The 8,388-nt window shown below is 47.1% G+C and overlaps 1 pseudogene; it reads left to right on the top strand.

Annotated features, from left to right (window-relative positions):
* The first annotated feature begins 7,432 nt into the window (after positions 1 to 7,432).
* Positions 7,433 to 7,991, top strand: LOC104676231 (annotated as a pseudogene).
* Positions 7,992 to 8,388: the final 397 nt, after the last annotated feature.

Below are 8,388 nucleotides of genomic sequence, written 5' to 3'. Positions count from 1 at the left end.
GCGCTTGTAATCCCAGCTACTCGGGAGGCTGAGGCAGGAGAATGGCGTAACCCCGGGAGGCGGAGCTTGCAGTGAGCTGAGGTGCAGCCACTGCACTCCAGCTTGGGTGACAAAGTGAGACTCCGTCTCAACAACAACAACAACAAAAAAAAAAAAAAAAAAAAAAGAGAAAGTGTGAGCTATGCAGGATGAATGTGTTCTAGAGATCTGCTGCACAACGTTGTGCCTGGAGTTCATAATACTGCATTGCATGCTTAATTTGTGAAGAGGGTAGATCCCATGTTAAATGTTCTTACCACAAACTAAAAACAAAAAGAATCAGCCAATTAGAAATCCTTAATTTCAGTAATTTTTTTATTTGAGATAAGTTATCTTCTGAGGTTTTAAAGTAAAGAAATAGGCCAGGTCCAGTGGCTCACACCTGTAATCCCAGCACTGTGGGAGGCCTGGGTGGGCAGACAGCTTGAGCTCAGGAGTTCAAGACCAGCCTGGGCCACATGGCAAAACCCCATCTCTACAAAAAATAAAAAAATTAGCCAAGCGTGGTGGTGTGCACCTGTGGTCCTAGCTACTTAGAAGGCTGAGGCGGGAGGATCTCTTGAGCCCAGGAGGCAGGGGTTACAGTGAGCCAAGATCATGTGTGCCAGTGCACTCCATCCTGGGAGACAGAGCAAGACCCTATCTCTAACAACAACAACAACAACAACAACAACAACAACAACAACAACAAAACAAAAAAACCCTTACACAATGTTGACTCCAGATTGGTGCAACTCACTGCATGCTAAAGTGAAAGCATGAAAGGATGGATGGAGGAAAGGAAGCGTGGGTAAATGAGGAGGGGCATGATAACGCAGTATAGCAAAGTGTTTACTCTAAAGCCTAGGTGGTTATGAGGGTGCTCATTCTGTAATTCTTTCAACTTTTCTGTATATTTTTCTGGACAAAATGTTAGAGGGAAACACCAAAAACAAAACTATTTGTCATATAAGTCTGTGTCTGTAAGTAAATGCGAAGGAAACTGTCTATATGGATACCCAGAAAGGGAAGGGAAGGAATTGGGCAGGTGGGGGGTGGGGCAGGTAAGGAGGTTTGGAGAACAGAAACTTGGACTTTTCCTTTTCCGTGTTTTGATTTTTTGCAATGAGAATATACTCATGTAGTTGCCGGGCGTGGTGGTTCACACTTGTGATCCCAGCACTTTGGGAGGCCAAGGCAGGCGAATCAGGAGGTCAGGAGATTGAGAGAGACCATCCTGGCTAACATGGTGAAACCCCATCTCTACTAAAAATACAAAACAGTTAGCCGGGCGTGGTGGCGGGCGCCTGTGATCCCAGCTACTCGGGAAGCTGAGGCAGGAGAATGGCCTGAAGCCGGGAGGCGGAGCTTGCAGTGAGGGGAGATTGTGCCACAGCACTGGAGCCTGGGCAGCAGAGCAATACTCCAACTCAAAAAATTAAAAAAAATTAAAAAAAAAAAACTAAAAAAAAAAAAGAGAATATACTCATGCAGTCATGTGCTATTTTTTTAGGTAAAAAGCTCAGCATGTGAGAGTCCCCACAAGCTCACAAGGCAGCATCACTCTTGTGCAGGAGAGGAATCCTAGAGCCAGACAGTCACAGGGGTCCACCAAGGTTACCCAGAGTCAGGAGCGACAGGGAGGACGGGAACAAGAGCCCAGCCTGTGCTCCTCTGGGGAAAGTGCCCTTCTCCAGCATCTGTGGTCTTCGACTCCTTTGTGAAATCCCTGCTGCTTCTGCCTCCGTTCAGTCCTCATCTCTCACCCAGATGACTGTGGATAGTTTCCCAACCGTCTACAGGCCCTTGATTTCACCTGCCCTCGATCACCCCATCTGCCTCCAGATTCTCATTTCTGAAGCACAATTCTGAGCACATCCCTCCCCTACTTTGCAAGCTACACTGTCCCTGTTACTTATGAAGAATCAAGTCCACATGGGACCCTCTAAGACCTGCACCCAGACCATTTTTCCAGATTCACCACCACCTACTGCGTCACTCAAAGCCATACACACCCCTTCCCCACAGGCGCAGGTCCTGGCGCAGCTGCAGGGCTCCATGCCTTTTCTCTGGCTGGCTCCTCTGCCCAGTGCCTGCCCCCACCCCAGCTCCACCATACAGGTGAGCAGCCGCTGCTCTTTCCAGGCTCAAGCCGTGTTAGCTTCTCTGTGAATCCTTTCCTACACCACCCACCACCACTGGAGAACTGACCCTGGCTCCTTCATGCATCAGGAGGGTCTATACTCAGCTGCCCCTTCCAACAAAGCCCCTCAGGGCACTCATTGCGTGTGGCTGCCTCACCAAGGTGGAAGTCATGAGCCTTGGTCACCTCTGGGTCTGGTTCCTCTTCTAGGTACATGGTGGGACTGCAGTTCCTCACACCTTTGAAGTTAGGTACGGCCATGTGTCCACTCTGACAACTGAAACATGAGCAAAAAGTAGCCCAGATCACTTTGTGCCTTTTGGGACACGTCACTATCCCCTGTTCCCTTCCCCCTGCAGGGGGCATGAAGGAAGTTCCAGAGTGGGGAGGCTTGGCCAGCCAGGTCTCTAAATGAGAGAGATGTGGGGCAACAGTGCTAAGCCACGGCGGCTGTGCAGGGTGAACATGTGATATGGTTTGGCTGTGTCCCTACCCAGTTCTTACCTTGAGCTCCCACCTGTTGTGGGAGGGACCCAGTGGGAGGTAATTGAATAATGGGGGCAGGTCTTTCCTGTGCTATTCTCTTCATAGTTGATAAATCCCACTATCAAGATCTGATGGTTTTAAAAAGGGGAGTTTCCCTGCAAAAACACTCCTCTCTGGTCTGCCACCAAGTGAGACTTGCCTTTAACCTTCTGCCATGATTGTGAGGCCTCCCCAGCCACGTGGAACTGTAAGTCCAAGAGACCTCCTTCTTTTGTAAATTGCCCAGTCTCAGGTATGTCTTTATCAGCAGCATAAAAACAGGCTAATACAACATGAAATGAATTTTTTTTGTTTAAAGTCACTAACATTAAGGGCAGTTTGTTATGAGCACTGGGATCCAGCTGTGAGCAACCCAGACAAGCTTTCTAGAGGAAATGTAGTTTTCTAGCTACATTCTAGGAGGGGAGGCAGACAATACCAAATAAAACTCCAACAGGAAAATACTGGGAAGTGATAAGAACGGCAAACAAATGAAAACTGTGCGAAATGGCACAGGGACTTGAGGTTGGGAGGGATGCCTATTTTAGAATGGCTAGAAAAAGTGTGTCTGAAAAGTTTAATTGAGCTTGGATATGAATGATGATGATAAAAAGCCAGACATGCCAAGACTAGGACAAAATCAGTCCAGAAAAACCAGTCCAGTTCTTTGCACATGCAAAGAACAGAGTTGGTGCGTTTAAGGAACAGAAAGAAATCATGGGAGACTTAAATCCACAGATAATGATACAAAACGGGATCAGAAAGACTGGCAGGGGCCAGATCACTTAAGGCATGTAGGCCAGAACGGATGGATAGATGGGAGAATGGATATGGATGATGGATGTATTGAAAGATGCATAAACAGGCCGGGCACGGTGGCTCACACCTGTAATCCCAGCACTTTGGGAGGCCGAGGCAGGCGGATCACGAGGTCAGGAGATCGAGACCATCTTGGCTAACACGGTGAAACCCTGTCTCTACTAAAAATACAAAAATTAGCTGGGCATGGTGGCAGGCGCCTGTAGTCCCAGCTACTCGGGAGGCTGAGGCAGGAGAATGGCGTGAACCCGGGAGGCGGAGCTTGCAGTGAGCCGAGATCGGGCCACTGCACTCCAGCCTGGGCGACAGAGCGAGACTCCGTCTCAAGAAAAAAAAAAAAAAAAAAGATGCATAAACATAAGGGTGGAGGGTGGGAGGAGGGAGAGGATCAGGAAAAACAACTAATGGGTACTAGGCTTAATATCTGGGTGACGAAATAATATGTACAACAACCCCCCCACCCCATGATACACGTTTACCCATGTAACAAACCTGCACATGTACCCCTGAACTTAAATAAAGGGTTTAAAAAGAAAAAAAGTGGATAAAGATAAATGGATGGAAGAATGGGAAGGTGGGTGGGTGGGTGGGTGGATGGATGGGTGGGTGTGTGGGTGGATGGATGGGTGGGTGGGTGGATGATGGGTGGGTGGATGGGTGGATGGGAGGGTGGATAAGTGGGTGGAAGGGCAGATGGATGGATGGATGAATGGATACTGTCAAATTCCAGATAATTAGAAACCCAAATCCATTTTCAATCACTAGGTGGCAGCCAAACATTTAGAACTGTTATGTAGTTGTGTCTGTCTTTATATTGGCTTTTTTTTTTTTTTTTTTTTTTAGAAACAGTCTTGCTCTGTTGCCCAGGCTGGAGTGCAGTGGCTTCCCGGATTCAAGCAATTCTCCTGCCTCAGCCTCCTGAGTATCTGGGATTGCAGGCACCTGCCACCGTGCCTGGCTAATTTTGTATTTTTAGTAGAGATGGGGTTTCACCATGTTGTCTAGGCTGGTCTGAACTCCTGACCTCAAATGATCTGCCCGCCTTGGCCTCACAAAGTGCTGGGATTACAGGCATGAGCCACCTCGCCTGGCCTGTACTGGCATAAATTTTAAAGAACTCATGATATTCGTCACTAAGAAGTCGATGAACTTTCATCTCTGTGCAGAGCAGAGTGGAGCGTCTGGACTAGTGTGGCCACTGGGCTCTTAGCTATGCAGAGATATTATGCCCTTGGCTCAGAGATGAGCAGGTAAAATTCGGGGGAGCCAGACTTCCCAAGGGTTACCTCTGCAGCAAGCATTTACAATGCTGTGTTATACAACAAATAGTACCATGTGCCAGGTGGATCATAATGTGAAAAAGATTAGGAGGCACAGCTTCAGCGAGTGAGAATTTCTGGTCCTAATAAAGGAGTAAAAAGACCATAAAGTTTGAGAATATTGAGTCAAGAAATGACTAGGAAGAGCCACCTACCCTAGAAAAGTAAAGAATCCTCCTGGACTCTCCAGTGGAAAAACAGTTTGCATATGGAATTAAATCATATCACTCTTTCCTTCAAAACAGACTTAATGAGTGCAATGATTTGAATATGGTTTGAGTAGGGTTTGCACAGGGTTTGCGCAGGGTTTGCATAGGGTTTGAATATGGTTGGAATATGGTTGGAATAGGGTTTGAAGATGGTTTGCATATGGTTTGCATAGGGCTTGAATAGGGTTGGAATAGGGTTGGAATATGGTTGGAATAGGGTTTGAATTGGGTTAGAAGATGGTTTGCATAAGGTTTGAATAGGGTTGGAATAGCGTTTGAAGATGGTTTGCATAGGGCTTGAATATGGTTTGGAGATGGTTTGCATATGGTTTGAATAGGGTTGGAATAGGGTTGGAATAGGGTTTGAAGATGGTTTGCATATGGTTTGTATAGGGCTTGAATAGGGTCGGAATAGGGTTGGAATAGGGTTTGCATACCATTTCTATAGTGCTTGAATGTGGTTTGAATAGGGTTTGAATAGGGCATGAAGATGGTTTGAATGTTTTTCCATGTGGTTTGAATAAGCTTTGAATAGGGTTGAAACAGGGTTGGAATAGGGTTTCAAGAGGGTTTGAATAGGGTTTGAATAGGGTTGGAATAGGGTAGGAAAAGGGTTTGAATAGGGTTTGAAGATGGTTTGAAGATGATTTGAATGGGTTTGAATAGGGTTTGAATAGGGTTCCTGCCAAAGGTCATGTTGAAACTCAGTCCCCAAGGTGACAGTATTGAGAGGTGGGGCCTTTAAGGGGTGATTGGATCACGAGGGCTCTATTCCCACAGATGAATGGATTCCTGGAAAATTAACTGCTTTTTTTTTTTTTTTTTTTTTTTTTTACAACCTTGCTCTGTTACCCAGGCTGGAGTGTGGTGGCACGATCTTGGCTCACTGTAACCTCCACAATTATCATGCCTCAGCCTCCCAAGTGGCTGGGATTACAGGCATTCACCAAGCCCAGCTAATTGTTGTAGTTTTAGTAGAGACAGGGCTTCACCATGTTGGCCAGGTTGGCGTCGAACTCCTGACCTCAAGTGATCCACCCACCTCAGCTTCCCATAGTGTTGGGAAGACAGGTGTGAGCCACGGAGCCCGGCCAGAACTGGCCGCTTTATATGAAGAGGAAGAGAGGTCAGAACTGGCGGCTATATAAGAAGAGGAAGAGAGAGCTAAGCGAGCATGTGAGCACGCTCAGCCCCTCACCATGTGATGCCCTGCATCACCCTCTGAACTCTGCAGAGTTCCCGCCAGCAAGAAGGTCCTCATCAGATGTGGCCTCTCAATCTTGGACTTCCTAATTGAAATACATAAATTCCTTTTCCTTATAAATTAGGTATATCTAGTTTCAGTTTCAGGTATCCTCTCATAAGTAATAGAAACCAGACTCAGGTCGTGAGCACTCACTCTGTAGCCATTCTGCAACACAGAAGTGGGAGTAATTGTCAGGTGGTTCCTTGTCCCAGGGAGCTCCCCCTATAGAGAGGAGTCAGAGAGACAAACGAAGGACTATCATACGGCATCCAAACTGATGCTCAGCCAGCCTGGTTCATCATTCAGGTGCACTTTCAGCGGCAACTAGGAGAGTTACTGTGGCTTAAATAGGGTCATTTACCTTGACCATTCCCTCATGCTTGTCATCTTATAATGGCAGAAAGGCTGCCCTAGCTCCAGCTATCACATGTACAGTCAAAACAGGAAGAAAAGAAAAAGGACATGGATCATTAGCTATATTTTTCCATATACTGAGGAAAGCAAAAGACTTCCCAGAAGCACCAACACATTTGGTTACAGCGCATTGGTTAGAACTATGCCACATGGCACCCCAGGCTGCCCGGGAGGTTGCAAACATGGGTATCTCACGTAGGCTAAGCCAACGAACAAAATCAAGGTTCCATTAGTACAACAGGTACTGGATATTGAGTATGCAGTTAACAGTGTGTCAAAGAAATGCAAATGTGGCCAGGTACAGTGGCTTATGCCTGTAATCCCAGTGCTTTGGGAGGCTGACGCAGGAGGATCACTTGAGGCCAGGAGTTGACGAGCCTGGGCAATGTAGCAAGACCCCCATCTCCACAAAAAAATTTTAAGAAATAAAAACATAGCCAGCACTTTGGGAGGCCGAGGCGGGCGGATCACCTGAGGTCAGGAGTTTGAGACCAGCCTGGCCAACATGGTGAAACCCCGTCTCTGCTAAACTACAAAAATTAGCCAGGCATGGTGGCAGGCACCTGTAATCCTGGCTACTCAGGAGGCTGAGACAGGAGAATCACTTGAACAGGGGAGGTGGAGGTTGAAATGAGCCGAGATTGCACCAGTGCACCCCAGCCTGACGACAGAGCGAAACTTCGTCTCAAAAAAAAAAAAAAAAAAAAAGAAAAGAAAAGAAAAGAAAAGAAAAGAAAAGAATATCACCCCACTCCGCGCCTGGGACGATTTCTTCCCGAGCTCAGATCACTTTGCCTGGCCGGACTTCAGGGACATTTGCAAACGGAACAACCACGTGGTGAGCAACCTGCTCTATTGCCAGACCAACTACCTGGTAGTGGCTGCCATGGTGATTTCCGTCGTGGGGTTTCTGAGTCCCTTCAACATGATCCTGGGAGGAATCGTGGTGGTGCTGGTGTTCACAGTGCTTGTGTGAGCAGCCAACAATAAAGACGTCCTTCGCCGGATGAAGAAGCGCCACCCCACGACGTTCCTTATGGTGGTCATGTTCACCAGCTATTTCCTTATATCCAAGTTTGGAGGAGTCATGGTCTTTGTGTTTGGCATCACTTCTTTTGGTTTTGATGTTTATCCGTGTATCGTTGAGACTGTGGAACCTCAGGAACGCACTGGAGAATAAAATGGAAGGAATATGTTTGAAGAGGACACCAATGGGCATTGTCCTGATGCCCTGCAACCGCAGGAGGAAGGCCTCAACAGACTCACTGACTATCAGCAAAGTGAAGGAAGAAACATAACTGAGCTGAGATGGGGTTGCAGCAGAAATTGAGTTGCAGTTTGCCCTTGTCCGGACCTACTTTCTGCTTGTGTTTTTGAAATAGGAGGTGCAGGTACCACCCAATTATCTATGGCAGCATGCGTGTATAGGCCGAACGCTCTGATGTTTCAGAGAGAAGGCCTCAGAAACTGAAAAAAAACCACCATCCACCTATTATGTCTGAAGTTTCATGTGTGTTTATGAAATCTAATGGGAAATGGATCACACTATTTCTTATTTTTTTTTTTTTTTTTTGAGACGGAGTCTCGCTCTGTCGCCCAGGCTGGAGTGCAGTGGCCGGATCTCAGCTCATTGCAAGCTCCGCCTCCCGGGTTTACGCCATTCTCCTGCCTCAGCCTCCCTAGTAGCTGGGACTA

This window comes from Rhinopithecus roxellana, chromosome 3, assembly GCF_007565055.1.
Source record: "Rhinopithecus roxellana isolate Shanxi Qingling chromosome 3, ASM756505v1, whole genome shotgun sequence".
In the NCBI taxonomy this organism is placed as follows: Eukaryota; Metazoa; Chordata; class Mammalia; order Primates; family Cercopithecidae; genus Rhinopithecus; species Rhinopithecus roxellana.
This window is presented reverse-complemented; position numbering and strand designations above follow the sequence as displayed.